Here is a 15,495-nt window from a genome sequence, read left to right as displayed (position 1 = left end):
TTTGAAAATGTGAAGCAGGAATTAAACTGTCCCCCTCCAGATCCAGAGGGACATTTTGGAAGAGAAGGTCTGTTACACGGTATTGGTAAAAAAAAAATTAAAAAATTGGCAATTTAAAAAAATAAAATGTTATAATGCTTTTTTAACTAAAATGCTGAGGAACTTAAGAAAAAAAACCCCATGCATTACACTGTACTTGATAAGCCAGAAAAGAAACAAAGGTAAATCTTAAAGGAAACTCCTGAAGAGGATGTTGTGATGACAAGTAAAGTGGAGTTTTATATCCATGTTTCAACTGTTGAGGAGGATCCTCTTCAGACTATGAATCTCTCCTCAGGCAACTATAAGCTGCACTGTTGTTTATGATAATTTCCTAGTCTGTTATGTTTAAAGGTAATAAATTATTTACATTGAACTTCAGTAAAGCTAAATGAGTTCAGACTTGGGAAGACATTTTGAAGGTGTGAAAAGGATTGGGATGAGGGGAACTAAAATAAAATGGCTAGACAAAGAATCCTGTCAGCTTCAGAGGATGAAAACTGTGAAGGTAAATGTAACGATTGACTGTAAAATCTGTATGGCTGAAGTGAAGTTTTGAGAATACATTTTTGATTCAAAGTTTTCAGGACTGAAGCAAGAGATTCTTAAGGTTGAAGGTTGTAAAGGTAGGGAAACGTATCTGGTCATGTTACTGTATTGTACTGCTCCAAAAATGTGAGAAAAAAATAAGCAAGACATTAAAACTTAGAGTCAGGATCCCATGCATTCCAGAGAATGCTCAAACTACATCTTATAGCAAGACTTCTGGATTATATTCAATCACAGTTATGCAGGTGCAATAACACTGTATACATCATATGCCAAGCCACTATTAGAAATGTAGATAAACAATCAGGAAAGCTCGTATTCAAAAACATTTGGTAGAATATCCAGAAACAAATGTAGCTTAATTAATAAATAAATCTTCCTGCTTTCTAAACACTAAGAAATTTCTGTCAGCAACGGTAGTAAGACCCCGTGCCATGGGGAGCCGAGAAGTATTAATCCAGAGAAGATTCTTTCTTACTCCGTGCTTTAACAAATTGAAAGGGTTAGAGAACACATGCACTGATGTACTCTACCAATTACTTTTAACAGATCAGAAACAAACTTGACAAATGTTTAAGTAATTAAAATAATGTCCAATTAGTGTATCTTTCTCTAATCTCCCCTTTTTTTTCCAAATAGATTCTTTGATGACTTTTCCCTTTAGGTTAAAGAACTTCCCCCTTAGTACTACACAAAACATATTCAGTAAAAAGAAAATAAAGTATAAACAGAATATGGAATGTGTTGCCAGGGGACAGCTAACCTATTTTACTACCTGGATGGATCATGACACCTTCAGTTAATTTTAAAAAATGTTACCTATTTGTATTAACGGATTAAAGTATTATGAATCTCCTCCAATTCCTAACTCAAAGATAAAATACAGGCAAGTTGTAACCAGTAAATCTATTCTGGAAGCAACAGAACCTGCACTGCAAGATTTAAAATGTGTCTATACCGACATAAAGAGTTTCATATTTAAAATATTACAGAGACTGAGATTGCATGTCCTGGTTTGTTTACTTTGAGTCTAACAACAAAGACACACGTTAAGTATGATTTAAAGCTTACAACCAGAGATGAGGAATCAGTAGATACCAATACTGAGTAATCCCACTTGTACCATGAGCCTGCTGTAGATCCTGAGGCAATTCACCCAGTTTCAGATTTCTCATCTATATGGAGGGAGCAGATAACAATACATACTTATCTACCACAGGTGTTTCAAAGTTAAGTTCTTCAATACTTGGAAAGTTGCCTCAATTTTCTGTCTTACTCAGATGCTAAAAATAATTACACTGATATTTTGAAGCTGTGTCAGTGGATTTCTACTCGTGCAATCTTTTAAAAATAAGGTCCTAAAATGTTAGTTTGTTGATCCAATTTACTGGCTTTCAATAAAGCACCTCTAGGATACTTTTGGTTACGTTTATATGACACAGGCTATACTATTTTAATAATCTGTGCTTGAGATGTATGGTGATGAGGGAATTACTGCGTACCTGGGGAGACAGTGTAATTAGAAGTGGCACATAGGGGAATAAAAATGATTTAAAAATCTTCAGAAATTAACCAGTCACTATTCCACTGATGTTTGTTTTAAGTTGCTATAGGAGCATCCAAGTGAGAAGCATGAACAGAGAATCAAAGGAATTTGTGGTATTATAAATAATTAAAATTTCTGCCCTATCATTTCTCAAGGCTCATAAGAAGCAAGGACGTGCAACCAACTGGGTCAGACAAATGAATCCATTCACACAGCTGGTAAAAGAGTCTGCCTGAGCATAGCTAATGTGCTGGGGTAGGAATATTTGAGCAGGTGTAATTATACTAATGATTTATTGAATGTTTGATTAATTGGAAATTAAGTGAATGCACAGTGGCAGAATTGTCATAGCAAATCATTCAGCTGTTTGGTTAAAAGGTGCTCAATCTCCCTTCAGTAAAGCAATTAAGAACATCCTAAATCATGGAAATGAATTATCTGTACAGAATTATCTGATGTAATGATGATACTCTTAAACACAAACTAAAACCTATGAACAAACTACCCTAACAAGAAGTGAATTCATGAACATGTGAACTTAAAAGACAACTACCTTACATTGCTCATGAAAACAAAGCATTAAATGGCCCTCCTGAATTCCTGAGATATTATGTGGGAGAGAAAGATATATAGAATTATCTGAATAAAGTCTAAGTACCCAGTCTAGAAGGCAGCCTAAAAAACTCTGGAACAGGCTCACATTGCAACTGATTAATCAATTAATTGTTAACAAAGCTATATCCCAGGTAAGTCTTTGTTTTTATGTTTTGAATATTGTTTTAAAGTAACTTAATAAAGAACCCCTACTGTTGCCTTATTCAAGTTTTTCAAGCAATGGTTATAGAAACTGCCAAAATAGCATTCTGACATTTCTTTTTCATTCCGAGTTCACTGACTACAAGTCAACTCCAATTCAAAATGACTGAGTGCTAGAATTGCAGGCTCAGCTTGGGATATGAACCCTAGTTGTTCCCTGGCATATTTTGACCAATTATTACCATTTGGATCCAGAATTTGTCTTGCAATAGCTTTTTGATAATGTAGCTAATAGAATAAAGCAAAGACCCTTCATAACTGGGATATTATCAAAAGACTAAGATTATATAATGCAAAGCCAGAATCAGAACATGCAAATGAGTAGTCAGACTGCAGCAGGTAATTATCAGATAATAGGTTTACTATTCTTATCATTTGAAGTATTTGGTAAGGCAGTTAAGAAAATTTTAGAAAAGAACAGTAAGCCCACAGCTATTTCCTTGAACATAATATTTTTTTAGGAGTTCTATAAAAAATAAACATCGACTTTACTATTAATCTTCATGAATTTAAGTGAGCCTGTCAGGACATGGATCAGGAGACCACAGGCATACTGCAAACCCAAACTAAAATCAGGGCCAGTAACTTATTTTGTACTTCTGTGGAAGGAGTATGTTTATATGAGTGGGACAGTGGGGTCAGCTTTGAAAAGGCACATTACCAGGGACACAGTTCTGTTTGAATGTTTCTGCTTACGTTCATGCATATTCATGTGTGACAGCTACATCAGTTACCTAAGCAAGCTGTTTTCTATATAAAACAAGATTTCGGTTTTTAAATAGTCCATATATAGAAAAAATTCTTTATTTTTCCAAAGCAAATAGGTCTGCTTAATTACTAAACACAGCCATGACTTAAGAGGACCTTGTAGCTACAGAAGATGTGAAGATTTTCATGGCAAATCATGGTGATTGTTTTCCCACAAGGCACTAATTGTCACGATGCAAACCATATAATGTCTTTAGTTTAAGCACAGAGTTCTAATGATGAAAATTAAAAACAATCTGTGTTTTCTACTTTTACCCTCTAAACAGGACTCTTCTTCTATCTACTAATTTTTTTCTCATTATGAGAGGAAATAATGGTGGCCCTGCAAGCTTGTTGAAACTTACAACAGCAACAGGACTAAAGAGAGATCAAGTGAGCTATATCCTATTACTTGTATGCTCACTCTCAATTTGAATAGCTCCTTCAGTAATACTTGAAAACACTTCATACTATAACCACAGTAAAATGGATGCCACTTGACAGAGTCAAGCATGGAGTAAGTCTATAACATCATACTGCTCCTTTCCCACTTAGTGGCAGAATCCTCTGATCCTGATTAACAGAAAAGCTTAATTAAAATAAAATTAGCACTCTTTGCTTTCCCTGCTGTCCTCCCTGCTGTGAAAATCTACTGGTACACCAACTTATAATTACCAAATTGACTTTTTAAAAAATGTTACTTGAATTTCCATTTATCATATTTTGTTCTCCAGCCAGTCTGGCTTTTTGCCAGTTCAACAAACACCACCCTCCCATCCATTTAAAGATGCCAATATAAAGACCATTGCTAAGCTCCAAATTGTCTATCAAGCCATTGAAATATTACTTATGGTTTTACATAACCCTATGATCTTAAAAATGCATATATAATTGATATTAACATGCCAAAATATAAGAAATGGCACATACACCTAGTAAGTTATTCTCAGAGAAATCTCTCAAAGTTAGAAACACTATAGGCACCTTTAGAGGGCGAACTTAGCAAAACAATGAGCAACTGATTCACCACACCATTGTTTCTAATTTGGTTACTGACAATGAAACAAGAGAGTAAAGCTGACTGAAAACAGGTTGACAGAAAACAAGTAACAGCCAGGACATTACCAAGTGTTAATTCCTTTATAATATGCCACCCCTGAAAGAAAAGGTGCTTGCTGGTTAAACCCCCAAATTGTGCAATTAAAGTGAGGACCAAGGTCAACTACAATCAGAGTGAAGTGATTTACATTACTTGCAAGAGATCTCAGTTACAGTACATAAGGTAAACATGTATATATTATTTATTAAAATGTAAAGTAAGGTGGAGAACTGAAATTATATTTAACCTTTACAGAGATGTTAACTTCATACTGAGGTTCACAAAACAGCAGATGAAAACTGCACTACAGTAACGGATGCATTTTTGTGCCCTTCTTTCACATTCTTGCATTGATACTTCACCTGCTTCTAGTTCTAGTGAATGGGCTATTAAGTCACGCAAAAATTCTCTATCATTAAAGTACTGTTTACACATCACCTCCAAAACAATACAGATTCTGAGAGATAATCAGTGTAAAAAAACCCACCAAAACACAACCTTCTTGTGTATTGAACACTCCTCCCAATTTTTTATCATCTGCAAACTTGCTGAGCATGCACTCTGTCTCATCATCCAGGCCAAATTTCAAATACAATAAATGAAAATGGAATAATTAGCACTTTTTGTCCCTCATTTTCAAAGAAGAAACCTGTCTATCTTTGTCAAGAATCAATTGCTTTCCTTCTCTGAACTGCAGATGCAACTATCACATCTCAGGTTTATCCTAAGATATAACTCAACGTACTGCAGATTTGTATTTGTACTAATGTCTTCCTTAAAGTCTTCTGAGGCATTTACACATACCTAAATGTTACTGCTGCCATTTACACATTAACTGATGTGTTATCAGTATTAAGAGAAGAATAAGTAGGTAGGATTCAGGAAGTATAAAAATCTTGCTTATCAATATACCAGAAATGGGAATCCGCTTTCCCATTTCCACTTAATGCTATGAGGCTAAAGGAAGCTTGACTGGAATTTAGCAGTCTAGGGTTGGTTTGGTTTTTTTTTTAAACAGAAATTACAATAAACCCATGCAACAAAGATATTTAAAAACAGACGAGGTCAAAACTTACCCATTATGTAAGAGAGAGGTATGCCAATAATGAGAATAGCCAGCTGGGGTATAGTCAGAAGTGATTACAGTCAATGTAATGAAATTAAGGAAAGAAAATTACAAAGACTGAAGATATTCCAGGTTATTTCCAACAATTATCACTTGTATCTTGTGCTGTTCTATATGGCAGGACTTGATTTCCTTTTTCTATAGACAAGAAGCATGTTAACTTATTGCTACTGATACACCAAAGTTTGACAAAATAAATTTGAGTGACTATGAAAATATTTTTCTTATCTAGCAGCAGAAAGAAAGCCTCTTGCCAAATAGAAAGACTCCATCTAACATCTTCACCAATAATAGGACAAGATGTTTCTCTACCAACAAAAAAGAAAAATAGATGATGGTCCATATGTAAGACACAGAAAATGTGGTCTGATGAGATTTAAAAGAAATAAATATTAATCATTCAGGTGATTTTCCAGATATGGTATGCTATGTACAGAAAGCTGTAGAGGAAATAAGGAGGTTCAAATAGTTTTTCATAGACATGAATGATTAATTCTGCTTCTATTTGGATAACGACAACACATTTGTATAGGCGTTGACAATGGAACCACCTAGTATATAGTAACCCCACACCCATAAACTGTGGTTTTTAATGTGGAATCAAAAGAGATTCTACTTTGCTAAGAGAGCAATGAAAAAGTAAGAATTCTATTTTTGATTGTATCAACCAGCTAAAAGAAGGAACAGATAATAAGTCATCTAAGAAAATAAGAGAACATCATCGTCTAGTTTAGTATTTAACTAAATTCTTAGGTTTGTCAGCAGTATATTTGTCAGTATATTTGGGATTGAAAATAATCTTTGAAAAATCTAACATTGCAATAAAGAGAGATTACCATTTGCTAGAAGGAAGGAATAAAGTGTAGGTTTCTAGCTTTAGAGTGAAGTATGATATCCCTCCTCTGTTTTCTTTCTTTGAGATCGCAAAAAAGAGGACTGCTGTTGTTTCACTGAGCATCTTTGCCGAAAGTATCAAGAATCCTCAATGAGATACTCTTGCCATGGAAAAACTCTCAACAGGGGCAGGAAAGAGCTCAGTGAACAGTGCATGAGGAAACGCAGACAATCATCTGTATGGAGATGTCAGCATACATCTGATATCTGATTTAGAAACCCAGTATCTGTTGCTTTGAAAACAATGCACATTCTTTCACTTCGTTAAAACTCTTCTGAAAGCTAACTGCAAACCTCCCATTTTCCTCCTAAAACCTGTATGTATAGTCCTAGCAATATACTTTAGGATAGTCCAGGAAATCTTCAATAAACACTGTTAAGTCATTCAGAAGTCTTTCAACTACTTTCACTGCCTTAATCAGTTCTGAGGAACAGATGCCCTCGTAGCAACTGGCCAAGCCGCGGTGCCTGAAACACCTAAATCTGTTTGTAGTCAGAGTTGTGGACAGCAATTTCCACTTCTCTCTTTAGTTATTGGGCACAATTTAATAAGTAATTGAAAGTCCACAAATATCCTTTTTCCTTCTTAAATAAATCATGTAATTACATTCTTTGAATATGTACACATACCCCCATATATGCATGCTCAACTAGAGGTGACAAAATTTCTCTCATTAACTCCTGTACACTGAGAACATACGCCAATGAGCCACTTGGTACCAAGCTTACTGACACACCTTCCCTTGTCCTCATCAGTTTCCTGGGGGCCCCTTTCTTAGAGCAAGACAGACGTCGTAACTCTACCTGCACAAACAGGTCAAGGCAAACATTTTGGTATCTAAGTCCTTTTCAGAAAGGCTCAGACTGGCAAAAGGCAAGGGATATATTCCCGGTAGACAGTCAGACTACAAAACTGAAAATAGCATAGGATCTCTATCCTTTCGTGACCAGCACTGTCTTGTGTAAATACTGCAGAAAGTCTATATGACAAATGTATTTACTAGAAAGCAAATGTTCTAAGGAGTGATCATTTCTTCACTCGTTCATTGGTTAGAAGGCCTGAATTCATTTTCTGCCTTATAAAACAAGTGAATATATATGAACATATCTCTGAACTACTCAAGATTTTCAGGAGAAATTTTCATTTCATCGTTAGGGATATACTTCCCAACACAAGTACTTTCAATTTTACAACAGAAATCAATAATTTTCATGGACTCTTAACTGTCCTGCTTTGGGATCTTCCATGCTTTATTTCTCACTTTCCAGTTCAGTTTCTTGTTACTCTTATGCCATTAACATAAGCTGCATACCACTGCAACTGTGACAGCACAGACTGCATGTCTGAAATCACAAAAGCAAACAAAAACCTCACTTTAATATGTAACATAACATATATATGTTGTTTATATAACCCGATTAAAAATTAATCTGTGGTAGAGAACAAATAGTATTCATTACTCATACAATCTTATTTTTTTTAATATATGGACAGTAGATGGTAAATCTCCATGGTACATACAGCTAAAAATACGGTGGTAGTGGTAGGGAAGAAGCTATAGCAGCTTCATTGCTTTTTGTTTCAGTTTAAGCCAGGTGCCTAGGAGACTTCAAGTAAATTAGGAATCAGTGATGGAATGTGGTACACAGTTCTTGAGATATTACTGCTCAAAGCATCCTGGTGTCAATTGTTGTAGTGATGAGGGCCTGCTGCTTGCCACCAGGCAGAAAGGCTTCATTAACCAACCCCTAGGATTTATTCTTTACGATGTTTTTGACATTTACACAACATTTTTCATTTTTCATTACCCCAAGGAAAAACAAGGGGGGAAAAGAATAAAGGATCTCTCGTTTGCCAGACCATCATTTAAAAAGACTGAGCTGGCTTTATGAAAGTGGTTTTTTTAATGCAGTAATTTTTGATTTAGTACAGTATTATAATCAGCAAAGAACTAAATGCATTTTTAGACTTTGTATTTTATATAGGGAATCATTAGAAAACAACATTCCCCATATTTTATGTTTTATTAACAGCCACAAAAAAAACCCTGAAAACACTCTTATCCCCTCTCACCTCTGTCTTGGTGTTTATTTCCAGCATCTAGAGGGCTAAAACCTTTGTTGGTGTAAATATATGTATTACTACACATATACATTAACATCCGTTGACAGTCTGATACGAAAACTGTGTATAATACTTATCAAAATAAGCTTGCGGATATATTTTTCATTTGTTCCAAAAATTTTTAAAACTTATGAAGCTTCCCCCTCCAACCTGATGCATTCTAAATTGAATTAGCCAGTAAAATTACAGTTATACCATATCAACTTGGTGCTTTATGAGGGGAAAAACTGAGGATGAAAATATTGTTTTCTTTCTTCCATGCACTTAAGTAATTTTTGCATGCTTTATCTGGAACTATGCATGTCTCATCAATTTAGCAAACAGAAAGGGTGAAAACTCACACATAGTAAAACTTTATTTAGATCAAAACACTAACTAAACTTTATTTTTAAAGGCTTTAATATATATATACATATCATTCAGTCTTTGTTTGCTTTAATGCACAGGAATTAAATTTACCATTAAAAAATCTGCATACTGTTCATAAATACATTTCTTTTCCTCGACCAGCTCCTATAACCATGACATGCCCCACATTGAAATAGATAATTTTGCAGAGAACATTGAATCTCAGCATTTCTGAACTGCGTTCTCTTTTCTTTTTTATAATGTGAAAGTATTTCAGAGTTGAAAATAGTTTACTTGGTGACATCCAGCCCTCTGCTACCTATCATCACAGCACAAATAGCATGACAAAAGAAGAATCCTGTCTATAATGCTGTCATATAAAACCTGAAAGCCAGTCATAAGCATGTTTCACATAAAATCAAAATACGAGCAAGATTTAAGAGCTCACAGCTCCTTGGAAATGTCCCTCTCATTTATTCCTCTGCATTTGGAACTTGCAAATAGTACCTCACGCTCTTCAGGGTTAGCACATACGAATAACCTACACTAATCAAACACAGAGTTGATAAATATCTTTCCACACTAAGCAGCTGCATATTCCCATATAGGAAAAATAAGATGAGGTATCCATAATACCCCCATCATTTAAGGGAACCGTGGTTGCACATGAATACACGAGCACCTTAAAAGAGAAGTAAATTATTGGAATGTAATGCCAAAGGAATATTCTTCATCACACTGCACTAGTATTTTTGCAACTGTGATTGAAATCAAAACCAAGATTCTGTAATGACTGTGCCCAATATCGTAACTGATTTCTCAACTGTCATTAAGGCATTATTACATTAAGGCAAATTGAGAGGAAAGGTTTTTCCTACTATTCTCAAAATATTCTGGTATCTGTACGAAGTTTCAAGTGCCTTCGATCGTCAACAGCTTCCCTATCACACAGAAGTGCCATGGGGCTGGTTTATTTGGGATTAAAAATATCATGAAAAAGCATTAAGTAGACCAGAGAGCTTTCTATGGGACTTTATAGACTGTTAGAAGAAACTCTAAGATCAAAACACTAAAAGAGTCATTGGGTGCTTTGAATAAAATTCAAGGTAGAGGCTCATCATTAGCCCTTTTTTTGTTCTTGCTTCCACTTGAAGCTAAGTCAGCATTATATGTCTGGAATAATGTGCTTGGGAAAACATTAAAAGAAACTGTATTCTTCATTAAAAAATCCACTATATGCTATAAAACACTGAAGGTATTTGACTTTTCCCTCATATTTAAACAACATATATAAACAACATTTATACTAAAAATGAGATTCCATTTTACAGCATCTTAAAGATTTTAAAAAAATTATTGGTACCTTTAATGTGTAAAATAAACCAGTACAGTGTTATAGTTGCCACAGAAATGATTTCCAGCATCCAGGTAAACCATAGCACCTTAAAGACGTCCAAAAAGGATCTAGTACACTTCTTTTAAAAGATCTTCTTATGGATACTATCACAGTCTACACCTAAGCTCCTTCATTCTCAACCCATGCAACCCCTTTATGAAAACATCCACATCTTTAAGAAACACTTGAAGTCTATCAACAATGCAAATAGGAAGGAACTAAATATCCAAATAGCAACACTGTTCAACGGCAGGCACTGAAGAAAGCCTAACAACCTGAAGTCCTTGTCAGGTATCAGAACAGATAACAAAACAAGATCATTTATTCCCAAGGAAATCAGGAGAAATATTAAACTCTCAGAACTGCTGGTCACTAGATAACAGTCCTCTCGTACTGAATATTTCATTTTCTGGCCAACCAATTGATTACCTGTGAAAGCAAGGATAAGTATCTAATCAGGATGACCATATAGCTCCCTGCTGCCAAAATGTATGTTAGTAGGAGGGGCACTACTGGCAAACTGGATGCCAGTATAAATCAGTGTGTAAAAGGGATGGACCAAGAGCCCCCCCCTTTTTCTGTGTGATGGGAAATTAATGTTCACGTTTAAAACTAAGTCAGTAACTCTCCAAATCACAAAACCTGAAATGACAGAGGACCTTTTCTTTTTATCCCCTTTTGCATTCTATGTATTTATTACTGCTTGCATTGTTTTTTCACGTTTTTCACCACCACTATACAGAAACAGAGATTGGGGTTTTTTACCATTTGCCAACTTTTAAGTATGGAAGACTTCAGGCTGAGACAATAAATTTCAAGAAGCAGACTATTAAATAATCAATCTGGAAAACTGTACATTTAAGAATTAGGGAGAATTTTTAAGGCAGCTGGACATTTCCATGAATGCACATATATGTCTAAGTAAAACAAAGTCTTTAAAGAACAGCTATAGGGAATTTTGAAATTAGAGGACCAAAGAATATCAGTAGCTTTTTTCATGTTCTTCCTAAAAAGAATATGGAACATCTAATTAAATATCAGTATTGATTTCTTTTCACATTTTTAAGTTTGAATTTCATGGATTTGCTTTTCGAAAACTTCTGTCCTGGTTTTGGTTGAGACAGAGTTAACGTTCTTTCTAGTAGCCAGGTATAGTGCTGTGTTTTGGATTTAGGATGAGAACAATATTGATAACACCCTGATGTTTTTAGTTGTTGCTGTGTAGTTGTAGTCCTTACACTAAGTCAAGGACTTTCTGGCTTCCCACGCCCTGCCAGGTGTACAAGGAGCTGGGTCAGCTGTCCTGGCTGTGCTCTCCCAGCCTGGCCAGAGGGATACTCCCTGCTGGAGAATGTCATGCTCCGGATAAAACTGGCAAAGTGAGCCAGGAGGCGGGATCACTGCTATGAAACAGACTGGGCATCGGGTGGTTTTTTATTTCCTTTTTTTTTCTTTTTTTTTTTTCCCCTCCACATGTGGTAAGCAATTGTATTTGTGCATCACTTGTATTATTGTTGTTATTATTGTTATTACTATTATAATTATTTTCTTTCTTTGTTATCCTATTAAACTGTCTTTAACTGAACTCATGAGTTTTTTTTCTCATTCTCCTCCCCATCCTCTTGGGGGGTGAGGGGCGGGTAAGCGAGTGGCTGCATGGTGCTTAGCTGCTGGCTGGGGTTAAACCATGACAACTTCTAATACCAAAATAAAAAAGGGAAAGAAAGAAAGTAAAAAAACAGAGACAAATACCGTTTTGTCAGAAAAGTTATGAATTACTTGAAGAGCTGGTATATTTGCCATTTTAGTAAGACTTATTTACTATTATGGGATTCTGATGAAGACAACTGATATAATCTGTATAATTAATCTATGTCAACTCAAAGAGATTCTTATCTCCTAAAAGAAATTGGTGAGGATAAGAAGAATTTATCTCTTGCCCCTCCCATCTCTCAGATGAACCCATATTTGAAGAACAGCATTACTGGTTTGTTATTTACTGTAAAACAAAATCTCACCAATATATTTAGCAAACTTACAAGGATGAAATGCTAGCCTCACGTTATCATCACAAACAGAAAACAGTACAAGAGTGAACAATTACAGAAGGTTTTGTTTGAATAGAGAAGTGGTTGAGCTAGAGAATTTCATACATCTCACATCAACAATATCATAATATTGTCTTCTGCAAATAAAATCACATGGATTATTTTAAAATAGATTTGTATGTGCCTGAAAAATTAAGACAGTACAAAATAACCAATTTTATGTCACTATATAACTGGCTGTTTGTAGAATAAAAATTGTTCTGTGACCTAATAAACAGTTCCACATGTCCTAAGGCTTTACGACAATAAACTTTACTTTGAAAAGTTATATAGAAAAAGGAACAAGTCATGCAGGAAAATCCACAAAGAAAAATACAAGTAAATATTAGCCTGAATTTTGACTTTATAGACTTCTCTGAAAATAAAGACTTCTCAAAATATTTGTACAAATGCATTACTTCCTTTATTGGCAGGTAGTACTTATATGCCTTAATCATACAGTACCAGCACCATTTTCTGCTGATTTTTTTTTCTCACAACCTTATCTCTGAAAAGGCCAAGATTACATAGAAGACAGCATTTCTGAGAGACTTCCTTTCAAAAGAAACTATTATCTACATTGCTAAATACGCAAAGTTCTATTGCGTAAGTTTCTTTACCAAATGAAGCTATCATTAAACTTACTGGTTTTTTACAGATTTTTCATTATGGAAATTGGGATAAAAATAACTGTGGTGACTTTGTATCTTTAGGGCAACAGTCTGCATTTAGCATTGTAACAGAATATCTCTACAGAGCTGAGTATTTAGTACCCTTTGCTCAAATCACATTTTCTGCTAAATGTGCTGTTCTTTGAAATATAATTAGCTGTCATCAGAAACCTAATTTCAAGAGACTGTTTCCGGTATTTAAGGGACTTCAAGAATCTGTGTCTACAATTCAGCCAAAGTAGCCACACATGCTCATGAGTTATACAGAGAAACTTATGATTAAAATTAATCTCATGTAACACAACAAAAGAATGCATGTTGTGTTGCCACAAAGCTTTGGAAAAATCAGACAAACATCTTAGACAAGCGGTTATGAATGTTCTGTTACTGGCACTTGTCATCACAGGCTCACTTCTAAGAGCAAGAGCAACCACTCACAACAAAATCAGATCAGATTAGCTGAATGACGATTTCAAAAGAAATTAAAATATCAAATAATATTGTGGAAGGATTGTAACATCTGAAATGTTATCATTTCACTGTAGCCTGTAAATAGGCAATCAGAATCAGAGACTTAATGAACAATAACAGAAAGACTTCTCTATGGAACCAAGCTTTGAAAGCCAGTGGTAGATTCTAACAATTTCTCATCAGTAGAATAGAATAGGAGTTCTTCCTCTTAAACAGCCAGGTTCTCCATCCAATTCAATAACCAGGTAATTTGTTTCCTTCAGGCAATATCCAGTCCTTGTGTTGTACAATAGTTTCAGCATTTTCAAATGGAATTAAACTGATTTAATTATTAAAAAAACAGAGCAGTCAGATATTTTAGGAGCCTCTTTTTACAGAGTAGTACTTAGCATGAAATATTGTTAGAAGTTACAGTTTATTTTTTTTTCCTACAAGATAAAGTCCCTGCTATAACACAGAATCTCTGTCAGCTTGTTTATTTTTTAAATTTCTCTCTTTCAAGACAGGTAGCTATTTAATACAACTGGATGACTTTTATTCACTGTGACAGATCTGTCAGGATTCTCAAGTACTTGGTATACTAATAGAAATGCAATTAAAAATAATTTAGTCAAAAACTATAAATCATATCTCCACAGTGTACACCACTCCTAGCTGTATAGACTCTGTTCTGAGACACATTCAAAATACAAAATCCATACAGCAAAATTTCTTACACAATAAATCCATGTTAAAATGACGTTGGCAGTTGATTCCAACTTCATTAAACTTTAAACAGTTCATTGAATAATTAGAAAATACTAAAAATGCACATTTTTTGTCTTCAAAGAATACTGTTATGAAAGGGATGACACATATTCAATTTAGTCTAACTTTTTAATGGATTCTTATCATTAAGCACAAAGAGAAAAATTGGCCTGATGAGATAAAGGCAACAGGTGGAAACTTAATAAACAAGACTGTTACCAAAGACATGACATTAGCTAATGAAAAAATGAAGGTGACAAGAGGAAGAAAAGGCAGTAGTAAAAAAAAAAAAAAAAAAAAAAAAGGAAAAAAGAGAAAGAGCTCACAACTGAGGCAAACTTCATTATAGAAGTTGCAAATCCCATGTTTCATTGCACAAACTTACAGATTTCATAGTATAGAGCCACAAATCCATTTCTGTTAATCAGATATCTAGACAGGCAATCATTATAGCTAGCCTAGTCTGCTTTAAACATACACATAGACTATTATTAACACAGCATTAGCCAAAGCCAGTAAATTCAGAACTTTCAATTTCTGTAAGAATTTATTCTTCAGTTGTGTACTGAATCAAGTTGGATGTCATTAATGTGTCTATCAAATAGAATTTCCCTTTCCATAGATTATAAACAGCTGTATGTATATAATATAAACACCATACTTGGAAATTCTGATAAAAAGTTTAATGTAAGAAATGGTAACTAAACTTAAACTAGAATAATTTCCATTTTACACTTTCTAGTACTATTTAATGCAAGAGATCAAATACACTGTGGGTCAATATACAATTATCTTATCAGCAGTTCATCATCCATGGCAGAAAGAATATATAAA

General features: G+C 34.6%; 1 protein-coding gene across 29 annotated transcripts in view; it reads right to left on the bottom strand.

Annotated features, from left to right (window-relative positions):
- Positions 1 to 15,495, bottom strand: part of RBFOX1 (RNA binding fox-1 homolog 1) — a 907,584-nt gene that overhangs the window by 562,647 nt on the left and 329,442 nt on the right. The window lies entirely within an intron of this gene.

This window comes from Grus americana, chromosome 15 (assembly GCF_028858705.1).
Source record: "Grus americana isolate bGruAme1 chromosome 15, bGruAme1.mat, whole genome shotgun sequence".
In the NCBI taxonomy this organism is placed as follows: domain Eukaryota; kingdom Metazoa; phylum Chordata; class Aves; order Gruiformes; family Gruidae; genus Grus; species Grus americana.
Note: the sequence above shows the minus strand (reverse complement) of the source record. Positions and strands in the feature narration are given on the sequence as shown.